Below are 13854 nucleotides of genomic sequence, written 5' to 3'. Positions count from 1 at the left end.
AGCTGCAGATCAGGGGTGTAAGAGTGTGTTTGTGTGTGGGAAAGCACGGGAAGAAAGGCAAATAAGTCAAAGTGACGGTTGCTGGGAGCACACAAAGGCTTTCAGACTGTCGGCCAGAATTCCTGAAAGGCACTCATTAGTTACGTTCTAATTCATGTCTTTAAGTAAGAAGAGTCTGTAAGTTTGACCAATTTTACACGAGGTAGCAGGGTTTGAGTTAACCTGGGGTGAGGAGAAGATGTCCAGGGTTGATCACTCAGCAGAGGTGCAAGGAGTGCAAGCATCAGGGTTTCTTGTGTTCAGCATGGCCCAGAGCTGAAGGAGAGGTTGGTTCTGTTGGTCCCCATGCTGGAGCCTCACCCTTCATGTTGCTCTGCATTGACTGTCAGCACTGCTAAAAAAATATTTCAAAGCAGAGCAAAGTATGCAGGATGCTGTTCCAGAGGTACTTCTTATCACAGTGCTAAAAGAGGGCTGAGCAGATAGTGCAAGTATCCTGGCAAATGTACAAAATTCATGGGACCAAAGCAGAGCAGCAGCCTGGCAAGCAGATAAACACACAGCTGGTTTACTTCCCAAGTTCTTCAGCATGATGTGCTCTGATGAAGAGGAGTGGAATTTTCCATCTGGTTAATCAGACTTTGTGTGCCATGCTGCTGGCTCCCCACCATGGCTGCTTGCAAATGCCTGTTTAGCTGCAGGCTATGAACAGTGAGATTTCTCAGGGGCTTCTCCTAGGTCAGGAACAATCACTGGAAAAGTAGATCAGAGAGCTCACAGAGGAGGTGGCCTGATAAGCTGGGAACGTGCCTTCCCTTTGGCTCAGTTTCTGTAATGAGCTGTGAGATAGCTTGTGTTGCCTGTGTTGACAGCAGGCAGCCAGCACAGCACTACTCCAAGCTTTTCTGAGAAAGGACTTGAGCCCCACATGCCTGCCTGAGCTCAGCCTGACACCTACAGGCATCTGGGGCCACCTCATGACTCATCTGCTTTATGACCCATGATAGGGTATGGGGAGAAAACACCCTGTCTGGGAATTTGGAAAGGATGCTTGGTCGGAGGCAGGAGTGACCCCATATGGTGTGACTGCCTATACATGACTGTGCTGTGTGCTGGCACACAGCAACTTGGAGCACCCTTCCCATGTATGGAGACCTTCCAAATCACAGCCCAGTGCTGTCTGTACATGCTGCCTGTACATGCTGCCTGTACATGCTGCCTGTGTGGACCAGGGAGAACCAGGAACCAGATCTGTGAAGTTTCAGTGGGTGAAGTGTGGTCAACAAACCCTTCTGTAGCAAAGGGGGCAAACCGATCCCTGAGACACCAGCTCTAGAGAACTGTTTGAAGAGAAGGCCATGCTTCCCCCTGTAATACTTCAAAGATGTAGAAGAAAGGGCAAAGCTTATAAAGCTCAACCTGTTCAACTGTTAGTTTGAAAGCTGGTTTATTGACTTCAGACTGCATTAATATATTAACATCTATAAAAGAGTGATCTGGCAGAAATCTTGCTGACTGGACAAGATACAAAGATAGGCAGATAGCTACATATGCCTTTAGTATAAGATACCATTTGACGACAGAGATGCATGTGGTGTCACCTGCAGTCTGAAAGAGGAGATCCTGTATCTTTCTGATACAGCTTCCAGGAGATGCTCCAGAGTGGGGAAGATCTGGAGATTCCTGCTGGATCTGGGAACCGTTGAGTTCCCCACTTAAGGGTCTTACAGCAGGGCTCTACCCCAAGGTGAATAGAAATTTTGTCAAAATTAGGAGCCTAAGAAACATGACAGAAGAGTTTCATTAAAAGAGTGGAATAAAGTCTCTGAAGAAGAGAGAGGTAGAGTGTGCTTTTTCTAGAGAGAACTTGAGAGAATGAAATACAAAGTCCATGAGGAATGGTTGAAAGCAAATGGTTTTAGGATATTCTGCAATTCAGTGAAGGAAAGCCAGTGGTGTAGATTTCCGCTAGAGCAGTCTGCATTCTCTGAAGATTTGTGGTTTTTAATTCTTCTCCTTCCAGAAAGCGATTGAATAACAAGGTAGACTCCCAATGGAAAGCAAATTGCAAAATCAGACCCCAGAAATCAGTGTAAACCTTCAGTATGTAGTTTAAGAACTCACTTGGGAGGAGAGGAAGAGGAACCATATGAATCTATGCTGAGGGAAGTGATGATTTGAGGGGACAATTGAAAAAAACTTGGAGGTGCTGCTGTCCCAGGGACAGCTGCAGGATCATCCACCTTGACTAAGACTTTCATACCACAGACCTCATTTAAATTTTAGCCTCTAACACTGCCTGCAAGTGGTGTATGCACAAGTGTTTGCTTATCCATGGCAATTAAGCTACAGTCTCTTGATGTGTCAATGTCAGCATTACCATTAGCATTAGTACATTCAGTGCAGCTCCTCTACAGCAGCAGCTGACTGCTTCTTCCTAGTGCTTATGCATCGTTTCCAGGGTCAGGCAGACCCAAGCTTATATAATTTGCCCGAAACTGTGGTGAATTAATGACCACCAGAAGAGAGTAATGCAGGTTCCAAATTTTTTTTAAAATAGTATATTCTACTTAAAAGAAAATTAATTAACACAGGGCTATTCCTGTTCTGAAAAAGGAGGTCAGATTAGATGATCACACTTGGTCCCTTTTGTCCTTGTAATACATACACAAATACATAGCATCGGGTGCTGTTGGAGAAGAGCACAATGCCAATGGTAATACTATATGGAGAATGCAAAAGAAAATGGGCCAAGTTAAATTTGTACAAATACATAATCAAAGCAGCAGAAGTGAAGCATTTCCATCCTGTTTTCCCAGCTCAGAGAAAGCAGACTTAGCCCATAGCAGTATCAGACCAAGCTACTTGAAGCAACAGAAAGGCTTTGTGACATCCTTCAGTTTGTACAACTTATTAATAGAGGAAGCCCAAATGAAAGTCATGTGCTGTTGTTGCAAGCCATTCCTCTTAAATAATTAATTGGCAGTTCAGACATTTTATGTTATTGACATGGAACAGGGTATACATGAATATGCTGTATTGCAGAGTCTTAGCCACAGAAACAAACCACGGTCAGAACAAATAATAATTGTGTCCACTAGTGTTCAGAAGACTGTTGCTGCTGCTGCCAAGGATTGTTTGGGATTTTTTTTAATTGTTTGGCAACATAAAAAATGCATTCAAACAATATAGTGCAATGTAAACATAGCTCCTCTCAACACATCTGCTCTTCCAGGTTTGGCCTTCCTACTACCATGGCTTTCTATGGGATAACATCACTCTGTACTGAAGGTTTGTGAGTTACCAGGAACCTTGTAACATCAGTCAAGCCAAAAACTGTTCCAGAGTGTCTGCTTCCAATCCAATAACCTTCTCTTCCTAAGAACCCAACTCTTCTTCTTGGGTGGGATTCCCTTCTCCCTAACCATTCTTTGTTATGACGTCATCACCAACCTGTGGTGGCAGGGAGGCTAGGGAGTTAGGGAAAGAGCAGCAGGAAAGTGTTGCTGAGGAGGGAACAGAGCAGTGAAAAGACAAAGTGAGAAAAATTACAAAGGTGAATAACCCCGGCTCACTAGAGACAAGCCTGGGGGCAGTGTGCCAGTGTTTGAGAGATGGTGTGCTGATGAGGTCCTTCAGTCTCCATGGTTGGGAAGGGATGGAGATAGATGTAGCAGCAAAGAAACAAGGGCTATTGATGGGTTAGAAACCATGGAATCATCTGAGAATGGTCATATAGAAATTAGGGCTTCTCTCTCCAAAAAGGTAGTGTGATCAACAGACCAACTGAAGTGCACCTACACCAATGGACAGCATGGACAACAAACATGAGGAGCCAGAAGCCATTGTGCGGCTGGAAAACTACAACATAGCTGCCGTCACAGAGACATGGTGGGATAACTCAAATGACTGGAGTGCTGCAATGGGTGGCTGTAGACTTCTCAGGCAAGGAAGGGGAGGTGTTGGGGTAACCCTGTGTGTGAGGGAGTGTTTTGACTGCCTCAAGCTTAATGATGGCAATTGAAGCCACAAGATTTTTGCTTATTATATATTTTTCATCTATTTGTACCTTTGTAGACTATTATTGTATTATGTAGTTACATAGTTTCTTAGTTTACTTCAGTACTTTTTCCAGTACTCTGACAAGACAAACATATTCCTGGAATCCTATTCTAGTCTTACTTCTTCAGTGAACCAAGGCCATTCTGCTTTCCTATGTAGGTCGACATAAACAGTGTGGGGCTAGAACCAAGCAGGGAGGCTTCAGTAGGAGGCTGAACCAAAGAGGCATTACTTCATTAACTGTACTTCAAACTGGGGATTCTTGTCAATTATGCTAATATGCTAAATTTATAAAAGTGCCGTAGCCCTATATCACGTGTGCATTTCAGTGTGCATTCTGCTGTGCATTTCAGGCTGATAAACGTATCACAATGATAACGTTGAATGCTTATGTTTATGGTTAAGGGGGAATGCCAATGACTGTTATAGACTGACCAACAAGGAAGAAGAGGCATATAAAACATTCTATAAGCAGCTGGAAAAATCCCCACAATCACTAGTCCTTGTTCTTGTTCAACTTACTTCAACTTACCATGGGTCTGCTGGAAATACAACACAGCGGAGAGAAAACAGTCTAGGAGGTTCCTGGAATGTGTGGAAGAGAACTGCCTGGCACAGCTGGTAAATGAGACAACTAGGGAAGCTGCCCTGCTGGACTTGCTGTTTGTGAGCAGAGAAGGACTGGTGGGTGATGTGACAGCTGAGGCCATCTGGACACGGCAATAATGAAGTGACAGAGTTTTTGATATTGGAGAAATAAGGAAGGGGAGCAGCAGAACTGCCACCTTGGACTTGTGGAGAGGAGACTTCAGCCTCTTTAGGAGACTGACTGAGAGTCCCTTGGGAAGCAGCCCTGAAAGGCAAAGGGGTCCAGGAAGGCTGGACATTCTGCAAGAAGGAAATCTTCAAGGCACAAGAACAGGCTGTCCCCATGTGCCGAAATACGAGCCAGCAGGGAAAGAGACCAGCCTGGCTGAACAGAGAAATTTGGCTGGAACTCAGGGAGGAAAAGAGTATTACTCACCTCTTGGAAAAGGGGCAGGGAACTCAGGAGGACTATGAGGGTATTGGGAGGCTATTCAGGGAAAAAGTTAGAAGGGCCAAAGCCCAGCTCAAAATTAATCTGGCCACTGCTGCAAGAGATAACAAAAAGTGTTTCTATAGATACATCAGCAATAGAAGGAAGGTCAAGGAGAATCTCCATTCCTTATTGGAAGTGGGGAGAAACATCGCCACAAAGGATGAGGAAAAGGCTGAAGTACTTAATGCCTTCTTTGCCTCAGTCTTTAATAGCATGAACAGTTGTCCTCAGGGTACCCAGTCCCCTGAACAGGAAGACAGAGATGGGGAGCAGAATGAAGACCCTATAATCCAGGAGGGAATGGCCAGTGACCTGCTATGCCACTTAGACCAGCACAAGTCCAAGGATACTGCAGGAGGTGGCAAAAGAGCTCACCAAGCCACGGTCTCACATGTTTAGTCCTGGTCAACCAGAGAGGTCCCAGGTGACTGGAAGTCAGCAAATGTGAGGCACGCCTATAAGAAGTATTGGAAGGAGGATCCAGGGAAGTACAGGCCTGTCAGTGTCAGAGAAGGTCATGAATCAGATCATCTTAAACTGTCACATGGCATGTGTAGGACAACCACAGTCTTAGCCAGGGCAGGTTTATGAAAGGCAGGTCCTGCTTGACCAACTTCATCTTCTATGACAAGATGACCTGCTTAGTGGAGGAGGGAAAGGCTGTGCATGTTGTACACCTCAACCTTAGCAAAGCTTTTGACACTATTTCCCACTGTATTCTAGAGAAACTGTTTGCTTATGGCTTGGACACGTGTGCTCTTTGATGGGTAAAAACTGTCTGGGCATCTGAACCAAAAGAGTGCTGGTGAATGGAGTCACATCCATCTGGGACCAGTGGTGTTCCCCAGGGCTCAGTTTTGGGGCCAGTCCTGTTTAAGATTTCCATCAATGATCTGGATGAGTGGGTCAACTGACCCTCAATCTGTTCACAGATAACACCAAGCGGGGTGGGATGTTGATCTGCTGGAGGGCAGGAATACTCAGGACAGGCCAGATCAATGGGCCAAGGCCAATGGTGTGAGGTTCAACAAGGCAAATGGCCGGGCCCTGCCCTTGGGCCACAAGAACCATATGGAACACTCCAGGTTTTGTGGCTGGAAAGCTGCCAGCAGAGAAAGGCCTGGGAATGCTGGTCAACAGTAGCTGAACATGAGCCCAGGTGTGCCCAGGTAGCCAAGAAGGCCAGTGTCACCTGGCCTGTACCAGCCATAATGTGGCCAGCAGGGCCAGGGCAGTGACCATCCCCCTGTGCTGGACAATAGTGAGGCCCCTCCTCAAATCCTGGGGTCAGTATTTGGGCCTTCACCCCAAGAAAGGCATTGAGGGGCTGGAACATGTCCAGAGAAAGGCAACAGATCTGGGGAGAGTTGGAGCACAAATCTGATGAGGAGCAGCTGAGGGAGCTGGGGGGTTCAGCCTGGAGAAAAGGAGGCTCAGGGTGATCTTATTACTCTGTACTGACAGGAAAGTGGATCCAGGTTGGGGTCCAGGGAACAAGGGACAGGACAAGAGGAAATAGCCTCAAGTTGCACCAGACAAGGTTTAGACTGGAAAAATTTCTTCACCAAAAGGGCTGTCCTGCCCTGGCACAGCTGCCCAGGACAGTGATGGAGTCCCCATCCCTGCAGGGATTTAAAGGCTATGGGGATGTGGCATTTGGGGACATGAGTTAGTGGTGGGTTTCGCAATGCTGGGGGAATGGTTGAACTCGATGATCTCAGCAGGCTTTTCCAACCTGAACAATACCCTGGACCATGGAAAAAAACACCTAAGGTTTGATCCTCATTTTTTGAAAGCGTGACTCAGAAGGAATGGAGTAAGATCAGACAGGGCAGGAGATGAAGGGATAAAGTCAGATGGCATTCATGTCACTCTGTTATGGGAATTCAGCTAACATGGCAGCCTGAAATGCCTCTTCCTGGGCAGAAAGCAGTTTTCAGAAATAAGGGTCTGGAGAAAGGGACAGGGAATGGCCTAGTCTTCATATTTACACTGCTTTCTTCCACCTCTGTGGCAAGGCACATCTACCTTGTGCTGTATTAAAGTCTGTCCTTCTCCATAGCAGGACATTCTCTTATTGGAAGATTTTGCCTGAGTTTCAAGAAGAAATAATATATTTGTAAGGGCAATCCATGGGAGTCATGCCACCTGTCATTCTGGGAAATGTATTTCCTAGTGCTTCAAAGGATGTACAAAGATGGGCTCTGAGAAATGCTTCTAACTACTGTGAATTACTTGTGAGGTTGCATTGCACGTCTCTCTGTAGACCAGCCAGAGCAATTGGGCATATGTAGAATTCAGCTGTCTGAACTTTATGACTGAATGCAAGAAAACTGCCTAGTGCAAAAAAGAATCTCATGTAGGTGTAAATAGTTGTGTAATAGTTAAAATGCCAATAACACATAGAGAAGGCAGCTCTGGTACTTTCCATTTATGACTGATCTACTGCAGAAGCAGAAAGTGATTTTCCAGCCACTATGACAAAGGACACAAACTCTGTGCTGTTATTCAGCCAGGCAGCTGATGACTGTTGGCATCTGCACTGAAACTCCACTGTGCACAGAAACTGCAACAGTGCAGAGGAAAGAGCTGCTAAACCTGGGAGCCTGAGAACCAGGGAGGCCAATTATGCAGTAGAAAGCACAGCCAACCACAGGCTGCAAGAGGCAGAGCAGAGGTGGGAAGGAAGGAGAGATGCAGCTTTCTCTGGATGGAAAGGAAGAAAATAAATTTAAAAACCATTGTAGAAATCTGCAGTTTGCACTGGCTGTGCCTGTACAGTGATTTACAGGGATTGCTAAAAAAAAAAAAAAAAAAAGAAAAAGAAAAAGTACATAACAAGTCACACAAACTCCCAAAGCAGAACTCCTCCTAAGAGTGCTCAGCACAAGTTCCCTGTGCACCTGGAAGAAGCAGGGAGCACGAACTGGAATTCAAAATAGCTACAATGCCTCAGTCACATATACTCTCAGCAGAGCAAAGAAGAAAATGAGGGCACTTTAGAATGACAGAAACTTCAGAAAAAAACTAAAACTTTGTCTCACTCATCAGCTGGAACCACCCAGACAAAATCTGGGGGTAATAATTTTTGTCACTTGATATACAATTTTTAAAATTCGCCCGCTTTGTTTTGTTGTCCCATCAGAAATTCTAACCAAATGTCCTGGCAGGTGCTGTCAGTGAGAACAGCATCACATACTCTTTCTCTTTTAACTCTCTGGGCCCTGTTCTCCTTGGCCCTTGCTTCTCTCTCCATGCTGCATCCAGAAAAGTGCACCATAGCAGCATGGCTACATGGGGATGCTGCAGAGCACCATGAGAGCTGCAGTCTATAAAAAACGAGGTAAAAAAATTCTGAGAGGGACTCACATGAAGAAATACTACAGCTCAGGTAGGAGTAGATTTGCATCTGCCTGACCCAAACCAAAACATTTCTTTATATTTCTGAATTTTCCTGAGCTTCATGTGTGGTAAGAGTTGAAATTTTGACTTCGTGTTAAAAAATAGGGCAAAAATAGATGTTGAAAGATTGGCATTTCCCATAGGAAGGAAATTCCATTATTTGAGTAGCTCTGTGAAACATGAAGGAGGTTCATTTGCAGAAAGTCTGCTAACTTGTAATGAAGGTCGCAGCTGCATAATTGGACTCCGTTCCCAGGGCCAGTGAGTAATGCTGGAGACAGAATTAAAACCAACTCCCAAATTAAGGTTACTGTAACAAGGAGAACAAGACTATAGAATTGCAAAATCCAGGGAAGGGAGGGCTGAAGGATTGCTTAACACACAAAGAAATCACACCTTTCCCCACGACAGTTAGCAGCAGGGAATATCCCAGTGGCTTTTTACATTCCAGCAGAAAGTATCCATATCCTAGGACAGGTCTAGGTATAGATGGTCCGTATCCATCCTCCCAGTCACCACATGTTCAGCTGGCAGGGCTGCCACATTTACTTGCCATCCACTACATCATGGTCCTTAAGGGTTTTGTATCCCAGCCCCACAGCCTCATAGCCTCCTCCAGGTTCAAACTGGGTTTGCTGTAACTGCATTCTAACAGAGACTCACACGTGAGATTTTCCTTATTACATTATGATTCAATCCTTAAGCCATTTTTAGGTGCTTTGCTTTTTAAAGATCCGATAGAAATCAGTCTTTCTTAAAAAGCAGAGATGACAAAGATGGAGTTGTTCTGCTAGACCTGCAAACCTCTCCTTTAGACATACAAACCCTGTATAAAAATTTGTCTCAAGAGTCCTTTGCCCAGAACTTCAGTTGTTTAGGACTGGGCTCTTTCCAAATCAGGCAGAGACACAGACTGAGGATGCATTTAAAGACTGAATGGGTGCAAAACAATCTGCCCTCTCCCTATGTAACACTGTTAGTCTACTTGTGGGATTAGCATAAATCATTTTGGAAGGTGCTTTGTGGAGGAAATTTCCAGGGAGCTGATTTTGGAAAGTTATTCCAAGCTCTTTCCCATCAAGCCGCTCATCCTTTATCTTCAAGCAGCTGTGCAAGGATAACATCAGAACACCCTCTGCAAGGTGACTCCATGACATGAGGTCAAGTTGTCATGCCTTTTCTCATTGCCTCTCACAAGGTGACATTGTGAGTTTCCTTTTTATCCACTGTTGAAAACTTAGAGCATCATGAGACCTGTGATGTGGATGATGACGTGCCTGGCACTCATAGAATGAGGAGAGACTTGGGGGAATTAGTTGACCATGGAGTTCCCCAAGGATTGCTCTACCCTGGAAAGACTGCCTGGGCATCAGGCAGCTCCACCCTGAGGGAGCAGAGCTCTTCACCTCCTCCATAGCTTCAGGCTGCTGCTCTGTGTCCTATTTAATAACTCAAAGTTGTCTGGAAATTGCAACAGGTGCAAGTCCAAATGAAACATGGAAAAAGTTGCCAAAGGAGAAGGTTTAAGGCACTTGTTGCTGCAAGTTTACAGCTTAAGAAGGCCTATGGGTGCTAATCTGGGCATTAAAAGCCAGGGTAGGAATTAGTACAGGTTTTCGGAGCCAAGCTGAACTTCAGGCATAGGAGGTGGAAAGGACTACCATTCACTGTTTGGCTAATGCTGCCTGAGGAGGAATCAGGGAATAGAACAGCATTTGAGGGGTGGCCAAGTGTGCAACTGCTCTGCCACTCTCTGGGCAGTATCAGAAATGCACCTGTCCAGGGCAGGAGTGCTCTGCTACAGGCCACCAGCCCCCAGCAGTAGCCAGCAGTGCTGTCAGGGACCCTTCTGCAAGAGAAGCTTCTGACCAAGCTACACAAAAAGCAAGGGTATGAAGAGTAGCAGATGTCCTCTCTCTGGGACTGCCCCAGCAATGGCCAATGTTGTGAACCCAGCAGAAGTAGCAAAGAAGATCAAACATGTACCAGGTTGGGCTGCCACAATCTGTCTCCCTTTACTTCTGCGGCTGGACTTGCTCTCAGCCACATTTCCGCAGGAGGGTTTTGGTGCATGGTACAGGCAGAGCACACCTATTCTCCAAAACCAGAAACATTAATTTTGGAACAAAAATACTTTCTTGTGTAGTCCATTCCAATATGTGTTTTGCTGGAAAGATGTCTGAAACTTTGAAGGGCACAGTACTTGCATTTCCAGTCGCCACTTGACATTTAATGACCAGAGATGTTGTTGAACCTTCAGTAGGCGACTAAGACCATTAGGGCCACGTGAGTCACGGAATCATGTGAAGACTAAGCAATTTATTGGGTGCAGAGAGTGTGTCCTTGTCTCCTGATGCAGCAATAGCTTGTGTCTATGCTAATGGAGCAAGTTTAAACAAGGGAGAATGGCAAAGATAGTCAAGAACGCAGATTCCAAACGGCTTATACATCCCAGTCAATCATCATCCTGATTTATGGCTGCACTCAGTGATTTTAAAGTTCTTTTCAAACTTGAACAATTCTGTGATCAGTCTGAAAAAACCAGGTGGTGCTGGGAGTTGATTTCTGTAACCTGGGCTGAAGAGGTCCAGTTCTCCTCTTCCTACAGAGCTGATGGGGACATAGGGTTTGGGGGGATTTAATTTCCAAGGTCTTCTGTCAGATGAGCATGATGCTTTGGCTTTGACCTGCTCCTGGCTAGATGAGTTCAAATTCTGTGACAAGCTCTACCTGCAGACAAAACACATCAGCCTTGGTATGCCAGAGCACACACCAAAACCCCCACACTAGGGCCACCTAAATTAAGGAGAAGGCTACTTCCAGTAAACAACTGATATGGCCATTGTGAGTCATATATCTGGTAGGGCTAGAAACAGAGGTGGTGTTGTAACTTTGGTACTGTGCCTTGATTTTTGGATGTAATTTTTCACTTTGCCACATTCAGAGGCCAGCACAGGCTGTGTGGTGCTCACACGTGCAAGCTGACTTGTGGTTTTGACATGAGGGCATTGACTGAAATTTTGAAATGTGGGACTTTTATCTAAGAAATTGCATCAGAAATCAATATTTAAAAAATCAGTGAGCAGTGGAAGTTTTGCCTGCTTCCTTGGAAGCAGAGTCTGTCTCTCTGACAGACTCTACAGCTAGTGTATTTCCTTTGCATCCTCAGTGAACTGATTCCTCCTTATGATGTGCTTAATACATTAAAGGGAAACTGCAGCAGTTTGGCTGAGGCACAGACACATGTCTATCCCTGAGGCTGATCTGGACGCACCACAGGGGTGTGTCTGAACCTCAGAGGTCCTGTGCACACAGACTGGACCAGTGAAGGACTGCCTGTCCAGTACTCAGCAGTTGTTGCTGGATTGACTTATGCATGCAGCCTCTGTTGTGGAAGAAACCCTTGTAAGGGGCAGGAGTGGAATGGGGATGAGATCTGACTCATTTAACAGCTGCCCTGCTCTCTGTTACTGCTAACTCTCCTTGAAGCTTGTGTGAGGAGGCAGAAGAAAGTGCAAACCCACTGGTACTATGAAACCCAGTATGGGCTCTATGCAACCTCCTGGCGACAGGTGCTTTCTATGCTCTGGTCTGGTGCAATCATCAAAGATTTTTTCTGTCTCCTCCTACATGCCACTCCCCCACCCCTTACTGCCATGTTTCCTGAGCATATTACAGTCTTCCTTTCCTCTCTCAGGAGGTACTGCTCAGAGGTCTCTGCTAACACTGTACCTTTCTAGGGAGAAAATCCTGCTTCCTGCCTTTGAAAGAATTAAAGAACGAAACAACTCTGAATAATCCCCCCAGACAAAAGACTCGCTGCCCTCTCTGCTTGACAACCTGCACTGCTTCCAGGTGAGTTGTTTTGTCAGTGAATCTGAATGCATGAATAAGAGTGGTGCCAGTACCAGGGGCTGAAGCAGGGCAGGAGATTTCCTTGGGCATGTGCATGAGACAGCAGGAGGGATAGCTCTCATCTGCTTTAGGAGAGGGGGCTGCCCAGTGGGGGGTGCTCTAAAAGTGGAACTCTATGTCCTGGGCTGGGGTTAAATGCCTGGTGGGAAGCTTGAGCGAGACAGCCTTGCCACAGGACCTTGGCATGAGTAGGGAGCATTGCGGTAAGTAGCACTTGTCCTTCCAGTATTTGACTTAGGCCCCAAACCCATTGCTCAGCTGGTCATCACTTTGTCATTGTAGAGCTCAGCTGGGCTGAAGTTCCTGCTATTGCAGATTCCTCTCCCTTTAGCTGGTGCTCTCTCACAGAGATGAGTCAGCGGCTAGGCCCAGAGCAGATCTGTTCTCCTCCTGGGTCCATTGTTGTGGTAAGAGTTGTCTGTGAGGGAGCTAGCTGCCAGGTATCAAGAGACAAAAATGCCCTAGCACTTTAGTGAGCAGAAAGCCCTTCCAGGGACTACTATAGCAACACAAAAAAGGCTGAATTGGGCTTGTGAATGGAAATTTTCAACATAGACTCTTTGGCTGCACTGCTTTCAGCTTGTACTTCCTTTCTCAAGGGCAAACAATGGGCCAGGCTGCAAAGGCTTTAATAGCATGAGGCGTGAGGATGCCTCCAGCCAGAGGGGTCTATGAACCCTGTGAGGATAGAAATCCTGGTCCTCAGGACTGAAAGAAAAAGCCCAGCCAATAGCACAGTGACTGGATTTAATGCTCCTAACCACAGGCACTGAGCTACTGATGGGGTGAAGTCGGGTGGGAGTGGAGGCATCTACTCGTCCTTTGTCATCCTTGCAAAGACAATCCCCACAAAGCACCTGTCTTACTCAGCTGGCAGTGGGGGGACTGTAGTTTCCCACTCTGGAGTGCCCATGGTCTGCCCAAAAGCAAGTAGAACCTGAAAGCTGTTAACAGCAACTTTCAGACCACTGAGCAGAGTGACATGTCCCTTCCTTGCAAGCACTGAGCCTCCCCTCCCACCATGTGAGGATGGGCTAGGTAACTCCTCTCCCTTGGTGACCCAGCACCAGAAGTCCACCTCAGAAAGACTGGCACAGTTTTTTCAGTGACCCCTTGCCTTGCCCTTCCATATCTGCCTAACTGTGCATGACTCTTTCCAACACCTTTCCTTCTGCAGAGATTCCTCCTTCTTCTCCCACTTTGGGTGCTTCCGTGCTGCTACCTGTGGAGAATTCCCTCACTGAAAATTTTGCTGGTTTTGATGTTGAACATAAAGCAGAGTTTCCCTGGAGACAAGAGAAACAGTGTGCTCCGTGTGCTGATTATTTCACAGTCTGACTGGCTTTCAGCAATGAAAACTAAAAAGGGAGATGTATTACCACAGGGAAGAGGGA

The 13854-nt window shown here is 46.0% G+C and overlaps 1 protein-coding gene across 9 annotated transcripts in view; it reads left to right on the top strand.

The window, feature by feature from the left end:
- Window positions 1-13854, top strand: part of LOC146426364 (excitatory amino acid transporter 1-like) — a 42413-nt gene that overhangs the window by 5863 nt on the left and 22696 nt on the right. For 4 of the 9 annotated variants that reach the window (XM_085040816.1, XM_085040811.1, XM_085040809.1 and 1 more), the window contains exon 2: window positions 12286-12404. The gene's annotated coding sequence lies outside the window, so the exon portion shown is untranslated. Of the gene's footprint in view, window positions 1-3765; window positions 3892-12285; window positions 12405-13854 lie in introns of all 9 variants that reach the window. The other 5 variants (XM_085040815.1, XM_085040813.1, XM_085040807.1 and 2 more) reach the window with 2 other exon arrangements.

Source organism: Lichenostomus cassidix, chromosome 28 (assembly GCF_008360975.1).
Source record: "Lichenostomus cassidix isolate B80296 chromosome 28, HeHo_3.0, whole genome shotgun sequence".
NCBI classification, from domain to species: domain Eukaryota; kingdom Metazoa; phylum Chordata; class Aves; order Passeriformes; family Meliphagidae; genus Lichenostomus; species Lichenostomus cassidix.
Note: the sequence above shows the minus strand (reverse complement) of the source record. Positions and strands in the feature narration are given on the sequence as shown.